We start from the raw sequence: 18581 nt of genomic DNA on the forward strand, positions 1-18581 counted from the left end.
CAACAGGCTGAGTCGGTGCAGAATGACTGTGGTATGTGCTTTTGGCCATTTAAAGGGCCGCTGGCGCTCTCTGTATGGGAAGCTGGACCTGGCCGATAACCGCATCCTGGCGGTTATATCCGCGTGCTATACTCTCCATAACATTTGTGAAGGGAAGGGTGAAAGATTCACTCAGGCATGGAACTTGGTGGTTCAACACCTGGAGGCTGAATTTGAACAGCCAGAGAGCAGGGCGATTAGAGGGGCCCAGCTTGGGGCTGCAAGGATTAGGGATGCCTTGAGGGAGCAATTTGAGGCTGAAAGCCACCAGTAATGTCTGGTGCTCTGCACGGGAGTGAAGTGCAGTGGTTCCAATGTTAGTAGGAATCTTTGTTTGCTATGCTGACTTGCAGTGCCTGTTTCTTTCCTGGACGAAGGTATCTTTTACTTTATGCAATAATAAAGAATGTTTTCAAAGCCAAAAAATCCATTTATTGAAAAGAAACACAACCTCTTGGGAAAGGGAAAGGGCAAGGGGGTGAGATGGGGAATGGTACAATCACAGATTTGCATATGTCCTGTTCTCATACTCAGCCTTCCTGTCTGGAGTGCAGTGCAATGAGTGCTGCACTTCAGGATGGCTATACTGCATGGTGATGGGGGTGAGTGCAGTGGGTAAGGGTCGTAGTTTTCAGGGCTGGGTGGTGAAGCTGCGGGTGGCGGTAAGAACCCAGATGTTGGGGAAAGTGGGTTGGAGGTGACATGGGGGCATAAGGGAAAGAGTTTTGGGACAAGAGCTGTGGGGGGAGGGGGGGGGGAGAGGTGGGCACGGTAGTGATCTGCCTGCATGGCTACAAGCGCCTGGATAGAGTCTGCTTGGCGCTCCATTATGCTTATCAGCCGATCTGTGCTTTGCTGCCGGAGCACCACGCTTTTGTGTCGGCGCTCCTTATCCTGTGGCAGATCCTCCTTTTACTGTCCCGCCACTCCTGTACTTTTTGATTTTCATTACTTGAATGCTGCATTACTTCATGCAACATGTCTTCCTTGCTTCTACGTGGCCTCTTTCTGATTCTTTGGAGTCTTTCGGCCTGTGATAACATGGACGGTTGAGATCTCAAAGTTGCAGCTGTAAAAGCAAAATACAACACTTAACAGAGGCAGCATTGTTCACACCAGACAGAGCAATGATTCCCCCGTACTTAAGGGCGAGCACAGTCTACACAATAGCATAATTTGCCCGTCCCAAAGCGCACATAACCCACGGGAGCACCAAAATGGTGAGTAAGCACAGGGTCAAGCGTGATTGATGGTTTCATGGCTGTACTGTCCTCTGGGTTTCTGTGCCTTGGGGAGAGCTAACAGGTGCAGCGGGCCCCTATACTGAACACTGTCCCTACATTTTCCACAGGAGTTCATCCTGGAAGATATCTGGCTGCTGAGGGTGACCTGGGAAGCAAGGGAGGGTCTTCTACTACAGTGCGGCTTCCGCCCTGGCCCATATGCAGCTTGCCTGTGTGCAGCAATAGTCCCCTCACGGCACAGTGGCATGGACAAGTTAACCTTGATGGGACAAGGACCACAGTGGCTCTCCCGAGAAACCTGCGCAAGCGCATTGCCCAAGTTCTGGATGAGACCTTTGAAGAGATCACTGAGGCCGATTACCACGATGTGAGAGACCACATCAACGCCCTATTCTGCATCTAGGCATGCATGCAGCCCTAACCCTCCTAGCCTCAAGAGCCCGCGCCGAATAACTTCCTTCCCAAAATAAAAGCCACTTACCAGGAAGCTCCTCTGCTGTTTGTCCTTCCCCAAGAACCGACCGCTGCGACTGGCTACCTTCCTCCTGGCTTGAGAACAGCTCCTGGCTGCATGCATCTACGGATGCCGGGATGTCTTCCTCCACCTCAGCACCCTCACTCCCACTTTACTGTTGCTGCTCCTCCTCCTGCCTTGTTGAACGGGGCTCTGAAGGGTCCATGGTGGTCCTCGGAGTGGAGGTGGGGTCGCCCCCAAGTATCGTGTCCCACTCTTTGTAGAAACGGCTGGTTGCAGGGACAGCACCGGAGCGGCTGTTTGCCTCGCGGGCTTTGTGGTAGGCATTCCGCAGCTCCTTCACTTTAACCCTGCACTGCCGTGCGTCCCGGTCCTGGCCCCTTTCCATCATGTCCCTTGATATCTGCCCGAAGGTATCGTAATTCCTATGGGTGGAGCGCAGCTGGGACTGGACAGCTTCCTCCCCCCAAACACTGATGAGGTCCAGCACCTCGCCATTGCTCTGGGGATCGTCTGATGCGTGGAGGCATGGTCACCTGGAAAGATTCGCTGAGAGCACTCCACGCCTGGCTGAGCAAACAGGAAGGGGATTTTCAAAATTCCCAGAGAATTTAAAGGGCGGGTCTGATGGTTGGTCACCTAAGGGCAGGGCAGTAGAGTTCAAAGGGATGACCAGACTGGCTAGAACAGGCATTGTGGGACACTTCTGGAGGCCAGTCAGAGTGCACTAACACACTGGTGCCCCGGCGCTCCAGCGGGGGCGCACAAAACGTTATTCCACTCGCCGAGGTGGAGTACCAGGGAGCACTCTAGCCATCGAGTCAGAGCGCGCTATGTGTCTTGCCAGTGTGGACGGGTAGTGAGCTAGTGTGCCCGGGGCTCCTTTAATGTGCTCTAACTCGCAAGTGTAGCCAAGCCCTAAGAGTTACAAGAATTGTGCTTGAATCAGCAAATGCCTCTCTGTAACAGTTGTGTGTAGTGTTGTTGTAGCCATGTTGGACCCATGAATTTAGAGAGACAAGGTGGGTGAGGTAATATCTTTTATTGGACCAACTTTTGTTGATGAGACAAGTTTTCGAGTTTACACGGAGCTCTACTTCAGGTCACTTGAAGAGCACTCTTTTGTGTAAGTGTCTCTCTCACCAACAGAAGTTGGTCTAGTAAAAGATATTACCTCACTTGCCTTGTCTCTCTCTTTCCTACAAGTGAGGTGAGCCTCTCATTAATGTTTGTGTAAATAAGAGATTATATAATGTTGAATAGTCTTATGTGCTAATAATAATGTTAAAGTACAGTCATATCTGGCCTTGACACACAAGGCCTCTGTTTTGCCTGTTGTTGAATTTCAGAATTTTACATTCTTGCATTTTCCTAAAATAATAACAATAGAAAAAAATCAGTAATACTGTGTTTAACCAGGCCTTGAAAAATTTACCAGATGCCTGCTGGACAGAGACAGAGAAAAGACTTTGTGGTGGGGGAAGGGGGAAGGCTTTCAGCATCTGCTTGGAAGATGGATGGTGATGTGATTCCTACTACAATGCTGTTCCTGGACTGTGCTCATGGGCTGTATCTTTTGTATCCATCTCTATCTAGCAGGTGTCTCACAAAGTTGAAGCATATTCCAGCAGCTAGGGGAGAGGGGTGGAAAGGAAGATAAACTTTCTCTTTCCATCCAACCATTTTCCATTCCAGAGCTTCCTAACTCTTGAGCAGATTAGTCTGTTACATTACACATGGGGTGTGTGAGAGTCTCTGTTATACTTCTCAACTAGCCTTTTTGTGTGTGTGTGGGGGGGGGGGGGGAGGTTGCTGGGGGGCATACCTGTGAATCTCTCTTAAGTTTGCTTCAGTGACTGCTGCTGAACTTTCAGAAAGACCAGCACTGTGAAATTGACAAGATTTTTGTCCATTTCATTACTGAGTTAAAGCTGTGAACCTCTGTATTTGGCACTGGTGTGACTGCTGCTGGAATCCTGCATCCAGTTCTGGTGCCCACAATTAAAGAAGGATGTTGTTAAATTGGAGTGGGTCAGAGAACAGCCAAATACCGCCTTGGGGAACAAATATTTGATAATAGGTTCTTCAATCTAGCAGAGAAAGGCATAACATGATCCACTGGCTAGAAGTTGAAGCTGTACATTTGTAATGGTACATTTTTAATGGTAAGAGTAAATAACCATTAGAAAAATTTACCAATATTGAAGTGTATTTTTTCATTTTAAATTCAATTCAAATTTTTAGATTTGATTTTTAAATCAAGACTTTGGTTTTTTTTCTAACAGATCTGTTCTAGGAGTTATTTTGGGGAAGTTCTATGGCCTATGTTATACAGGAGGTCAGATTAGATCAGGGGTTGGCAACCTTTTAGAAGTGGTGTGCTGAGTCTTCATTTATTCACTTTAATTTAAGGTTTCGCGTGCCAATAATACATTGTAATGTTTTTTAGAAGGCCTCTCTCTATAAGTCTATACATTATATGACTAAACTATTGTCGTGTGTAAACAAGGTTTTCAAAATGTTTAAGAAGCTTCATTTAAAATTAAATTAAAATGCTGATCTTACACCGCCAGCCCGCTCAGCCCGTTGCTGGCCTGGGGTTCGGTTCACCTAGGCCAGCAGCGCGCTGAGCGGGCCCTGCGGCCGGGACCCTGGCTGGCAAGGGGCAGGCAGCCAGAACTGCAGACCGGCAGTGGGCTGAGCGGGGCCGGTGGCTGGGACCCCGGACTGGCAGTGGGCTGAGCGGCTGGGGTTCCGTCGGTCTGGGGTTCCGTCTGCCAGCTCCTGCCAGCCAGGGTCCCAGTTGTCGGCCTCATTCAGCCCGCTGCCGGTCTGGAGTCCCGGCCCTGTTCACATAGAGTAGGTACCTACCTTCTCCCTGGTTCTAGCCATTCTCTTCCTCTCTCTGCACTGAGATAAGGGTGGGAGTGTGCTAAGAACAGGGCTGGGGGTGAAGGAGCAGGTGGGGAGATGGGGTGCAGGGTCTGGCCAGGAGCTAGAATGAGGGAGGGGGCTAGAGGTTTGGGTGTGGAGTGCTTACCTGGGCAGCTCCCATTTGGTGTAAGGGGTGCAGGTGGGAATGGGTGTGTGTGTGTACGCAGGAGCTCCCGTTTGGTGCTCAGGGTGGGTGTGGGGATTTGGGGGGTGCAAGAGTCAGGGCATGAGGTGTGGGGGGGCTGGGTATGTGTGGGGGGTGCAGGAGTCGGCAGGGGGCTGGGGGTGTGTGAGTAGGGTGCAGGAGTCAGGGCACGGGTCTGGGGGGGCTGGGTATGTGTGGGGGGTGCCAGAATCAGGGCTGGGGTTGTGTGGGGGGTGCCGGGGTCAGGGCACGGGGCTGGGGTGTGTGTGAGGAGGGATCAGGGGTTAGGGCAGAGGGCTGGGGGTATTTGAGGGGGGTGCAGGGGTCAGGGCAGATGGCTGGGAGTGTGGGCTGGGTCATGGGGGTGCTCCCAGGCCCCTGCCCTGAGCAGCTCACTGCAAGGGGCTGGAGGGGATATGCCCCCTGATTCCACCCCCTTCCCCAAGGTCCCCGGAGCAGAGAGCGTGCTGCGGCTCTGCTTTTACCTCTCCCCGCTTTTACCTCTCCTCCTCCATACCAAGGGCTGTCAGCTGATCGGCCCCAGGGAGGGAGAGAAGGAGGGGCAGGGGGACGAGGCAGGGAGAGCGAGAAGCTTGCCTGCCTTGCAAAGAGAGAGCAGTGAGCCGGGGGTGGAAAAGAGCGGGCCGGGCTGGCAGACAGCAGCGTGCCATTAAAAATTGGCTCGCGTGCCCTATTTGGCACGCATGCAGTAGGTTGCCAACCCCTAGATTAGATGATCACAGTGCTCCCTTCCAGCCTTGGAATCTATGAATCCTATAGGTACAAGGTCCACCAGTGAAATCTTAGGGCTCATTTACCTCTGAGAGCTGGCTGTTTTGTCTGTTATCTGCACTGGACATCAGCCACAAGTTAAAACAAGCTGAACAGTCTTACCTTTTCTTATATTAAACTTTCAAGTGATCATTTTCAACCTACCTGGGCCTCTGTTAAACACTGAAGAAGGCAAGAAAGCCTTAGCCAATTTGGCCCAATGGGGAAAATTCCTTCCTGATCCCAAAACAGACCATCAATCAGACTTGCAGCATTCTGAAAAATACAGCTCCTACACTACAGCTAAGTGGAGATAGGATGTGGCAGCTAAAGGAGCAAGAGCAGTGCTTAATTTGTAATGAAAGAGGTGCTGGGGCTCAGGCAATTATTTTACATTCATAACTGATGTAGCAAGCCCAGTAGTGCTGGGCCTATGAACTGGCAAGCCCTGCCACAAATTAAGCCCTGGGCAAGAGACCCTTGAAAAACCTGAGCAGGGCTGAACTAGAATGGGGGAGGGCATGAGAGCCAGTCAGTCTGGCCTGTTCTTCCAGCTCAACAAATGGGAGGTGTAGGACCTCAGGAGAAGGAGAGTCTGGCTTCTATCTGTCAAGCATGTGTTCTCACCTCCTGCTTTTCTTCCGGGCATTGTGTGTCTATCCCTGTCTGTTTGATCAACAGCCCCCCTCACCCATTGAGATGAAGTTGGGGGAGGGGGGAGCATTGCAGATGCATTCAGGACCCATCAGAGAGTGTCAGATGAGGGGGGTGGGAGAGAACCTAATACTAAGCTCTCATGCAGTTGGTTGCTATTAAAGAGAATGATCTCTGTTCTGAACTTCTCAAAAGTTAGTGTCTCTTGATGCATTGTTTGCTCTCACATTCATCACTTGGGAAAGCTGTTTAGTTTAGACCTTGAGGGGAGATTTTAGCTCCTTTATGGCTGTGCCACTCAAACTGAAACATTAGAATGGAATTCCTGTATATCATTGGCTTAAAATCAGTTGTGGGAAGAATGGAGGAAGAGGCAGAGAAAAGGCTTATGCTAGGTTTGACAATTGGGTAACTAGCCAAGAAATGAACACATCTCCCATGCTGATTTCCTCATTAATGAATATGCTTCCACAGGTGTAAAAAAGCTTTTGCTACGTCCTTCTTTTCCATCTGATAAATGTCATGAGATATTGAGGGAGATCCTCAGAAGAGGGAAGTCTGGCAGAAGATTTGAGCCCACTTAACCTTTTTGGAAATTTCACATTAAGTGGCCAGAGCTCCTTTTCTTCCTTTTCTGTCTCTTGTTCCCTCTCTTGTGTCTAAGCCTCCACTCCCTTTCTGGAAGAGAGGGTCCTACTTTATATGCTTGGGAGGACCAGGATTTCTTGTTTTCACAAGGAGAATGTAACATTCACTCGGGTTACCCAGTTGGATAATGAACAACATCGGGAGGTTTCAGAGTAGCAGTCGTGTTAGTCTGTATTCGCAAAAAGAAAAGGAGTACTTGTGGCATCTTAGAGACTAACAAATTTATTTGAGCATAAGCTTTCGTGAGCTACAGCATCCGATGAAGTGAGCTGTAGCTCACGAAAACTTATGCTCAAATAAATTTGTTAGTCTCTAAGGTGTAACATTGGGAGAATGCTCAAAAATCTAAACCCACAACATGGTTAACCATGGTGAGGTGCGACACAAGGCATTGCTGTCTGCGAATATTAACTAATTTTAAATTATAGTGATTTGGTTTTTGAGAACAGAACAATAAGTGGGAACTAAGTCCTGAAGTAAACTATGTGAAAATGGCTTTACCCATACAGATTTTATCCTTTTAGTTATGATATAAAGGGAGTGTAGATTAAGATAGGTACCCACTTAAAGAATCTATACGTTTCTTAATTGTCTTTTTAAAATTGCATGTTGAGATTTTTCCTGAATCTCAAGCAAAAATGTGTACGTTGAGTCCTGTAATTATTATAGTATTACCATATTATTATTATTACTATTATTATTATTACCATAATGTGCCTTTTAGGGCTCTTTCAAGTTCAGTTTCTAGTACTGAGGCCTCCTAACTACAATAAAGATAGCATTGGAAGTCCGATTTCATTAGGTTTTGTTTAGTCAATTTTTTTTCATGCTATCTTAAGATAATGCCATAGTGTTTCATGGTAATAGTTAATTAGTTCTAGTCAATCAATATCACATTAGCATGTAAACTTAATTTTCCATTTTAAATTGAAGTTATTAAATTATAGCAAACTTGCATTGAATTTCAGTAATTACATCATATGTGATCTATTAAGAATGAATGACAGTCTTGTCCTTTTGGAAGGGTTGGTTTTTAAAGTATAAACGGTATTAAAGTGGAGGGTCTATGATATAGCACTTCAGCTAAACAGTGTCTCCGTGAGCTCCCTAGCACTTCCTTTTAAGACTCCTGTTTCATGCACTAAATTTTGGCTTCCTGGCCAATAAAACCACAGGCGTGGCTTTATAAATCTGTTGTAAATGCTTTGAGCATTAAGAAAAACAGTCTTGCTAAACTTTATACAAAACTTGTAGCAAGTGGGTACAGCTCAGGAAGACTGTCGACGGTAGAGTCATGTAGTGTGCAAAATACAAGATCCAGCAACCATAATTTTGCAATATATTACATTATTTAATGCAGTATATTATATTAAATGTGACTGCAGTGTCTTTGCAACTAACTGAGAAGGAAGCAGATTTCAGAATAAACCAGTGCTGTGGGAAGGAAGAACGGTATCAGCCTCTGAATTTGCTCAAACAATAAAAGGCACCCGTTCACATCTTTTGGGGGAAGCAGTCAACTAATTAGAGAATAAAGCTATTTAAAATAGAAGTTTCTGACTTAGTATGTGACTCCTGGATATCCTTGAAAAAATGAAACCCCCTGCACTGATTAATTTATTTTCTAAATGGATCTTAAAACTACTGGATGTAGAGGTAAAAGATAGTAAGTTGAACATAGAGATAGAGGCAGGAATCAGTAGAAGACATGTCCTTCACCTCTAATTCTCCATCTATAAAACTTTAAAGATAAACAGTGTGCTTTACAGGCTGTCATTTAAAATAGAACAGGCTAGGAAATGGAAATCCCACCCCCCACTACCCCGCACGTAGGAAGGGATTTAAATAAGAACTCCATTTTAGGAGAACCAAAATAGAATTTGTTTGGCTTCCTGACTGTCCTCCTGAAAGGCTCTTGTCAATTTCACTAGCAGAAAGTGAAGTTGAGAAACATTTCCTGGAGCACTGCTGAGGCAGAGTATTATGGCTTTATGTCTCTCTGACCTTGGAGCTGGCCAGGAGGCTGAGAGGCAGGGCACCCAGCAGCCCCCTGGGAAAGCTTTTGTCAGTTTCACTGGCAGAAAGTGAAATTGACAGGAGCCTTCTGTGCACCAGCCAGAGAGCCATCATTTTGATTTGTCCCATGGAAAGTTTGGCTTTTGTGGAAAAGGCATTTTTTATTGGAGGATCACTGACAATATTTTATGGACCAGCTCTGCAGAAAAAGGAGGGTCTGCCTTACCAAAACAAGGAGAAAATAATCTAACTTTTCCAGAATTTTTTCTCCCATTTTACAAAGCAGAGAACCGTATTCAGTCTACCAAAACCCCCCAACCTATTTTGAGATCATACTATTAGAGACCTCTATCTTGTATCCAGCAGCACCAAAGTTCTGTAAAGAAATGCAAGACTCTTGGTGTTAAAATAATCCTGTAATGTAAATAAAAATAGTTAATAAAATAAAACAGAATTATTTATATAGGGTATATGTGTGTTTAGCTTCAACTGTGTTAATAGGGAACATCTATAATTCTGTGACAACTGAGATTAGTTTTTGCTTTGCTTATAGTTTGTGGACTGCATACTTTATTAAGAAGGCCTACACAGTGTACCACTTATAATTTTTACCTACAGATAGTCACCTCTCCTGGGACACTTAATATTGTGAGGCTCAGTAACTGATGACTACAGTCTGACTGAGGCTCTAATCCTGCAGTTGTGTCCAGATAAAGGGGGGTACATACAGATCTGATTGCAGGATTATGGCCTATGAGTGCTCAAGAAGGGTAAATTGCAGTTCCTAGTCTTGCTCAGGGACACATTTTACTGATTATGGACTAATCAACCAATTTTTAACATTTATATGGCATACTTCAGGTTTTCATCATGGGTTATTTTATTTAATAGTAAACACAATAAGCAAATTTTGTAGAAATTAAAAAACGTGCTCTCCTACAACTGTAATAATCGTATAAAAAGAAAGGCAAGTGAGGTCTTTGAGCTAGCTACATCTGTTATATCATTGTCAGTCAGCTGGGAGCCATTGCCTATGACATTGTAATTGATAAAATTGGTTCTGTGACAACTTTAAGGATTGGATGTTTGTTTATCTTTTTGACTATTAAATAACCAATTTGCTTTCAGTCGGGCATTTTATCTAGTTTCTCTGTGTTAAAACCACAGATTTTCAAAGGCACAAATGGCAGCTAGACACTGAACTTCCTACACCCATTTTACAAATAACACCTTTAATGCTTTGTTAAAACTCAAATTAGATAAAACTCCCTCAGATTCCAAATATGTAAGCATTCTAAAACCTTCCGTTCTAAAATGGAAAAGGGGCAGCATGTATATTTTACAACTTGTGCTCACCAAAATAATCTCTTGGCATGTGTGTACAATAATTAAAACAATTAGACAACAATTTAGACATTAGTAGCATGCCAACAAAAGAATCTGGCTCTGCCCTCCTTCAAAGAAAAACCTCAAACCTCTCCCCATATCCTTCAGGTGAAACTGAGTAAATAAATAGACATTGCTGTGTGCCCAAAAAGTCAACAAATGTGTGAGTTGCTCAGAACAAGAGGGATGAGAGAATGGGGGTTCCAGTGTTGAGAGTTCTTTCCTAAAAGCTCCCTTCCACTAGCCACCCCTTTATTTACATTTCATGGCTCTTAGATTCAGTATCTCAGCTTTCTGCTGTCTTTTCTTTATTGTAATTGCTCTCACCAAGGTCTTCAGTGACCTCTTCCTGGCCAAATCTCTGGGTCAGTACTTCATCTTTTCTTTCCTTGACATACTTGCTTCTTTGGAATTGGTTTATCACATTTCTTCGTTCCATTTTGTCTTCCGTAGGCAACTGTGGCATCTGTCCTCTCCCCCTACTTCTCTGGTCCCTCCTTTAGTGTCTGTTCCAGTGGATTAACTTCCTCCTCCTCCTCTCACTGTCCATGGGTGGGGAGGGGGAGAATCTCTCTCGTCTGTCCCTCCCCACCCCCTTCCATGTCTGGGTTATTTTAGCTGCTCACATGGTTTCAGATACAATCTCTGTTCTGGTGGCCCACACATCTACCTCACCACTCCTGACCTGCCATCTAATCCCAAATCTGAGCTGACCTCTGATGTGTCCTTGTGAATGTTTTACCATCAAATTAAATTTATCTTGGTCTTTCCTCTAACGTCCTCTCTGTTGTCCCAATTCTCTGTCTTTTGAATATCCCACTATCTTCCATGTCACGAGGCCCATGAACCCAGGGTCATAGAATCATAGAATATCAGGGTTGGAAGGGACCTCAGGAGGTCATCTAGTCCAACCTCCTGCTCAAAGCAGGACCAATCCCCAGCTAAATCATCCCAGCCAGGGCTTTGTCAAGCCTGATCTTAAAAACCTCTGAGGAAGGAGATTCCACCACCTCCCTAGGTAACCCATTCCAGTGCTTCACCACCCTCCTAGTGAAAAAGTTTTTCCTAATATCCAACCTAAACGTCCCCCACTGCAACTTGAGACCATTACTAGATGGTCCATTACTAGAACTAGATGATAAGGTCATCATCTAGTTCGCCCTTGTCAAGGCAGATCTAACTTTTGTCAATTGATCATTCACAGTTTTTCCTAAGACCTAAACTTTTCCTATGTCCATGCTGCGAAATTTTTCATTTTGGCCCTCCTCTCTCTCCTTCATTTCTGTAACCTCCTTGATGGCCTTCCTGTCACCCACATTGCCCCTTTAGTCCACACAAAACACAGCTCCTCTTTCTTACCAATCTTGCTATCCATGTCATAAGTCTCCACCCTAAGTCCCACCACTGGCAGCAGGGTGGTTTAATTTAAAATCACTGCTTTTAATCATAATTTAAATCAACAAGAAGGAAACCTTGATTTAAATTATCAATGTAATATGTTTTGCATTTGTGCTTTTAAGTTATTTTCCTAAAGAAAGATTACCTTTGGTTGGTAATCATTAAAACATGCAAAAAGAAAAGGAGTACTTGTGGCACCTTAGAGACTAGCCAATTTATTTGAGCATAAGCTTTCGTGAGCTACAGCTCACTTCATCGGATGCATAAAGTGGAAAATACAGTGAGGAGATTTATATACATACAGACCATGAAAAAATGGGTGTTTAACATACACGTTGGTTAGTCTCTAAGGTGCCACAAGTACTCCTTTTCTTTTTGCGAGTACAGACTAACAGGGCTGCTACTCTGAAACCTGTCATTAAAACATGTTGATTTGCAACTCAGTATAGCAATTACACTAAATTTGGTGCTTTTGCTCACCAGGAGGATACACTGTATCTATACACATTTAAGCATTGTATAACTTAAATTTCTTAATATTTATATTTTATTATGTTTAGAAAATGGTGAATGATTTTTATTTCCTAGATTAATTTTTTATTTGTGATTTGTGTCGAGCTATCTTTGGATGGAAATTAGAATTCAATTAAAAATGCACAAAATTGTATTCTAAAATTGTTTCATTATTTAACTAACTAATTTAAATGTGCAGGATACATAAGAAATTTATCAGAACATGTTATGCATTTACAAGTAACTGATTTATTAATCAAAGGAAATATTATCGGTACTTGGTGAATTGAATTGATTGTTTCTAGTTACCGTGTCCTTCAAGGTTTTAGAACTGGTAGGTCTCATCCTCTCATACTTGAATTTTATTCATAGATTGGAAGAGGAAAGCAAGGTTTCCTGTTTTGTTTGTTTAGACTCAAACTTTAAGGTCAGAAGGGATCATTATTTGATCATCTAATGTGACCCCCTGCACATTGCCAGCCACAGGATCTTGACCACCTACTCCTGTAATAGACCCAGAACCTCTTGCTAAGTTACTGAAGTCCTCAAATCATGATTTAAAGACTTCAAGTTACAGAGAATCCACCATTAACACTAGTTTAAGCCTGCAAGTGACCCAGGCCGCAGAGGAAGGTGAAACCCCCCCCAGGGTCACTACCAATCTGACCCAGGGGAAAATTCCTTCCCAACCCCCAGAATGGTATCAGTTGGACCCTAAGCATGTGGGCAAGACCCACCAGCCAGACACCTGAGAAAGAATACTCTGCAATAACTCAGAGCCCTGCCCATCTAGCGTCCCATCACTGGCTGTTGGAGATGGATGGATGTTTGTTTGTTCGTTCCTGGTTGGTTTCTCAACTGAGTGAGCTAGTTATATAAATTGAAATGAAGAAAATATTCTCTGCACCTGCAGAAGAGACAAGTGCAATCAAAAGCTGATTTTGCTCTTCAACAAACTCTGGTTCCAGGTGCTTAGCCAGTGACTACCACCTTTACAGCGGTTTGACTTTCTTTAAACCTTTGGCAGCAAAGAGACTATTGTAATATTTTTTATTTAATTTAAATTATTTTAATAGGTCTTAACATAGGTTGTCATAACTTTAAAAATAAAATCTGATTTTAAATAAAATATTTAATTAAAAAATAAATATTTATCTACCCTGACTGGGGCTCCTTCTACACAGTATTGAATTCAAGCTTCTTGCAATCATGTTCAAGTCCTTTCATAACTCTGCTCTCATTGTTTACTCAGCTTTGTAACTTATCGCTCTGCCTCCCATCTTCTCGGCTCCAGAAGATTTGTCTGTTTCTTGCTTCTTCTCTGCTCCCTCCTGAGCATGGAGTGACCTTCCTGAGTTTGTTGCAAAGCTCCTACTGTCTGATTTAAATCTTTCCTCAAGACTCCTTTCTTCTGTGGCATTAGCAAGAAGCTTGCTTGGTCTTATCGATTTAATACATTTATTGTGAGAGTGAACTGCTCATACATGTGAAGGGACAAGAGGGATGCTAGGGCAGTGGTATTGAAGGTGTCAGAGTAACAGCCGTGTTAGTCTGTATTCGCAAAAAGAAAAGGAGTACTTGTGGCACCTTAGAGACTAACCAATTTATTTGAGCATGAGCTTTCATGAGCTACAGCTCACTTCATCGGATGCATGCCATGGAAACTGCAGCAGACTTTATTTATACACAGAGAATATGAAAAAATACCTCCTCCCACCCCACTGTCCTGCTGGTAATAGCTTATCTAAAGTGATCATCAGGTGGGCCATTTCCAGCACAAATCCAGGTTTTCTCACCCTCCAGCCCCCCACACAAATTCACTCTCCTGCTGGTGATAGCCCATCCAAAGTGACAACTCTTTACACAATGTGCATGATAATCAAGGTGGGCCATTTCCTGCACAAATCCAGGTTCTCTCACCCCCCTCCCAAAAACCACACACACAAACTCACTCTCCTGCTGGTAATAGCTCATCCAAAGTGACCATTCTCCCTACAATGTGCATAATTAAGGTGGGCCATTTCCAGCACAAATCCAGGTTTTCTCACATCCCCCCACCCCCATACACACACAAACTCACTCTCCTGCTGGTAATAGCTCATCCAAACTGACCACTCTCCAAGTGGAAAATAAGTGGAAAATAACAGAACGCCAAGTGGAAAATAACAGAACGCCACTAGCCGTCACCTTCAGCCCCCAACTAAAACCCCTCCAACGCATTATTAAGGATCTACAACCTATCCTAAAGGATGACCCAGCACTCTCACAAATCTTGGGAGACAGGCCAGTCCTTGCCTACAGACAGCCCCGCAACCTGAAGCAAATACTCACCAACAACCACATACCACACAACAGAACCACTAACCCAGGAACTTATCCTTGCAACAAAGCCCGTTGCCAATTGTGCCCACATATCTATTCAGGGGACACCATCACAGGGCCTAATAACATCAGCCACACTATCAGAGGCTCATATACCTGCACATCCACCAATGTGATATATGCCATCATGTGCCAGCAATGCCCCTCTGCCATGTACATTGGTCAAACTGGACAGTCTCTACGTAAAAGAATAAATGGACACAAATCAGATGTCAAGAATTATAACATTCATAAACCAGTCGGAGAACACTTCAATCTTTCTGGTCACGCAATCACAGACATGAAGGTCGCTATCTTAAAACAAAAAAACTTCAAATCCAGACTCCAGCGAGAAACTGCTGAATTGGAATTCATTTGCAAATTGGATACTATTAATTTAGGCTTAAATAGAGACTGGGAGTGGCTAAGTCATTATGCAAGGTAGCCTATTTCCTCTTGTTTTTTCCTACCCCCCCCACCCCCCGATGTTCTGGTTTAACTTGGATTTAAACTTGGAGAGTGGTCAGTTTGGATGAGCTATTACCAGCAGGAGAGTGAGTTTGTGTGTGTATGGGGGTGGGGGGGATGTGAGAAAACCTGGATTTGTGCTGGAAATGGCCCACCTTAATTATGCACATTGTAGGGAGAATGGTCACTTTGGATGAGCTATTACCAGCAGGAGAGTGAATTTGTGTGGGGGGCTGGAGGGTGAGAAAACCTGGATTTGTGCTGGAAATGGCCCACCTGATGATCACTTTAGATAAGCTATTACCAGCAGGACAGTGGGGTGGGAGGAGGTATTTTTTCATATTCTCTGTGTATAAATAAAGTCTGCTGCAGTTTCCACGGCATGCATCCGATGAAGTGAGCTGTAGCTCACGAAAGCTCATGCTCAAATAAATTGGTTAGTCTCTAAGGTGCCACAAGTACTCCTTTTCTTTTTGGTATTGAAGGTGGTTATTTCTGTGGTAGGGACCTTAGTACATTTAACATTATTTAGGAAAAAATCCACAAGCAAACTTGTAAAGAGTAAGATGCATGCCTGTCATTGCTCTCATTACACTGCTTGTGTGTTTAATGCCTTTCCCTACCTTGCTTCTGTACTTGTCTTTCTAGATTTTTGAAAATCTGGCCCACAGTCCCTGCCCTGAAGTGTGTACAAAGGAATTGAGGCTCCTAAGATGCAGATAGGTTCCTAGTGGGATTTTCATTATTGCTTAAGCAGGGAGTTAGGTGCCTAAGTTCTGGATCCAGGAAGATCTCCTGATTACACATTTTGAAAACAAAAAGAGCAAACCACGTGTGACCCTTCTTAGGGCATCCATGGCTGAGAGTTAGCTTGTTCCCCTCTGCCTCCAGTGTGAAGAGAGTCTTGTGTGTACTAGCTGCGTCTTCGCTCCCTAACATAACCAGCCTGTCAGCCATTCAAGAATCCTCTTCTAGACTACACCAGTCTTCCCATTGTCTTGTAGGTTAACAACAGATGCACCCCTGTCCCTGAGTTCCTTCAAATTGTCCCCCTCTGGTATCCAGCCCCTGATCACCAATACGCAAAGGTGTCCCAGTTTACCAGTTTTAACTTAAATGTGGAATACAGGAATTCAACTATAGTAAAACAAAAGGAAATTTAAGAATGAATAGAGATTTAAATAAAAATCAGTGCAAGAGATGGGTTACATATAAAACATCATAACATACATTCTAAATCTAAACTGAACTGACAGGTTAAACTTCTTCAGACAGGGGGATCTCACCCACAGTTTTCTCCAGCATTTTCAGTCAAGTCTGGTTGAGATCCCTTTTTCATGAAGCAAACTTGCTGTCAGTTTACTACTTAGGTGAAGAGTGTCAGAGTGTCTTTGCATCCCTAAATATACCAGAACTGACCTTTTATGTTCTTCTCAAGATAGGGTTTCCTCCCCCACTGTTTACCTCTTCCTTCTGAAGTCTCTATCACCTCCTTCATTAGCATTTGACTTAGAATGCTAATAGACTTCCATTGTATGACTTACAGTACACAATGGTCCACTCTGGAGGTAAGTGTCTCCCACACCCTGTCTGGAGGAGTTTGTCTCAAGACATGGGATTTTTGAGTGACCTGCTTTAACTATAGACCTAGAGAACATAATTTCTATAGGTAAGGCAACTCGCATCTTTTAATGTATTTATACCTGCTCCTGTATTTTCCATTCCATGCGTCTGATGAAGTGAACGGAATGGAAAATACAGGAGCAGGTATAAACGGATGGGTAGGATCCCCTGGGGGACTAAAATGAAGGGGAAAGGGGTCCAGGAGAGCTGGCTGTATTTCAAGGAATCCCTGTTGAGGTTACAGGAACAAACCATCCCGATGTGTCGAAAGAATAGTAAATATGGCAGGCGACCAGGTTGGCTTAACGGTGAAATCCTAGCGGATCTTAAACATAAAAAAGAAGCTACAAGAAGTGGAAGGTTGGACATATGACCAGGGAAGAGTATAAAAATATTGCTCGGGCATGTAGGAATGAAATCAGGAGGGCCAAATGGCACCTGGAGCTGCAGCTAGCGAGAGATGTTAAGAGTAACAAGAGAGGTTTCTTCAGGTATGTTGGCAACAAGAAGAAAGCCAAGGAAAGTGTGGGCCTCTTAATGAATGAGGGAGGCAACCTAGTGACGGAGGATGTGGAAAAAGCTAATGTGCTCAATGCTTTTTTTTGCCTCTGTCTTCACTAACAAGGTCAGTTCCCAGACTGCTGCGCTGGGCATCACAACATGGGGAATAGATGGCCAGCCCTCTGTGGAGAAAGAGGTGGTTCGGGACTATTTAGAAAAGCTGAACGTGCACAAGTCCATGGGGCCGGACGAGTTGCATCCGAGAGTGCTAAAGGAACTGGCGGCTGTGATTGCAGAGCCATTGGCCATTATCTTTGAAAACTCGTGGCGAACGGGGGAAGTCCCGGATGACTGGAAAAAGGCTAATGTAGTGCCAATTTTTAAAAGAGGGAAGAAGGAGGATCCTGGGAACTACAGGCCAGTCAGCCTCACTTCAGTCCCCGGAAAAATCATGGAGCAGGTCCTCAAAGAATCAATCCTGAAGCACTTAGAGGAGAGGAAAGTGATCAGGAACAGTCAGCATGGATTCACCAAGGGAAGGTCATGCCTGACTAATCTAATCGCTTTCTATGATGAGATTACTGGTTCTGTGGATGAAGGGAAAGCAGTGGATGTATTGTTTCTTGACTTTAGCAAAGCTTTTGACACGGTCTCCCACAGTATTCTTGTCAGCAAGTTAAAGAAGTATGGGCTGGATGAATGCACTATAAGGTGGGTAGAAAGTTGGCTAGATTGTCTGGCTCAACGGGTAGTGATCAATGGCTCCATGTCTAGTTGGCAGCCGGTATCAAGTGGAGTACCCCAAGGGTCGGTCCTGGGGCCGGTTTTGTTCAATATCTTCATAAATGATCTGGAGGATGGTGTGGATTGCACTCTCAGCAAATTTGCGGATGATACTAAACTGGGAGGAGTGGTAGATACGCTGGAGGGGAGGGATAGGATACAGAAAGACCTAGACAAATTGGAGGATTGGGCCAAAAGAAATCTGATGAGGTTCAATAAGGATAAATGCAGGGTCCTGCACTTAGGACGGAAGAATCCAATGCACAGCTACAGACTAGGGACCGAATGGCTAGGCAGCAGTTCTGCGGAAAAGGACCTAGGGGTGACAGTGGACGAGAAGCTGGATATGAGTCAGCAGTGTGCCCTTGTTGCCAAGAAGGCCAATGGCATTTTGGGATGTATAAGTAGGGGCATAGCGAGCAGATCGAGGGACGTGATCGTTCCCCTCTATTCGACATTGGTGAGGCCTCATCTGGAGTACTGTGTCCAGTTTTGGGCCCCACACCACAAGAAGGATGTGGATAAATTGGAGAGAGTCCAGCGAAGGGCAACAAAAATGATTAGGGGACTGGAACACATGAGTTATGAGGAGAGGCTGAGGGAGCTGGGATTGTTTAGCCTG

General features: G+C 44.5%; 1 protein-coding gene across 5 annotated transcripts in view; it reads left to right on the top strand.

Moving 5' to 3' along the window:
• Positions 1 to 18581, top strand: part of GAB1 (GRB2 associated binding protein 1) — a 145102-nt gene that overhangs the window by 15827 nt on the left and 110694 nt on the right. The window contains exon 2 of one of the 5 annotated variants that reach the window (XM_084626270.1): positions 1391 to 2077. The exons of the other annotated variants lie outside the window; for them this stretch is intronic. The gene's annotated coding sequence lies outside the window, so the exon portion shown is untranslated. The remainder of the gene's footprint in view (positions 1 to 1390; positions 2078 to 18581) is intronic. 5 annotated transcript variants of the gene reach the window in all.

Source organism: Lepidochelys olivacea, assembly GCF_965140295.1.
Source record: "Lepidochelys olivacea isolate rLepOli2 genome assembly, chromosome: 4".
Classification (NCBI taxonomy): Eukaryota; Metazoa; Chordata; order Testudines; family Cheloniidae; genus Lepidochelys; species Lepidochelys olivacea.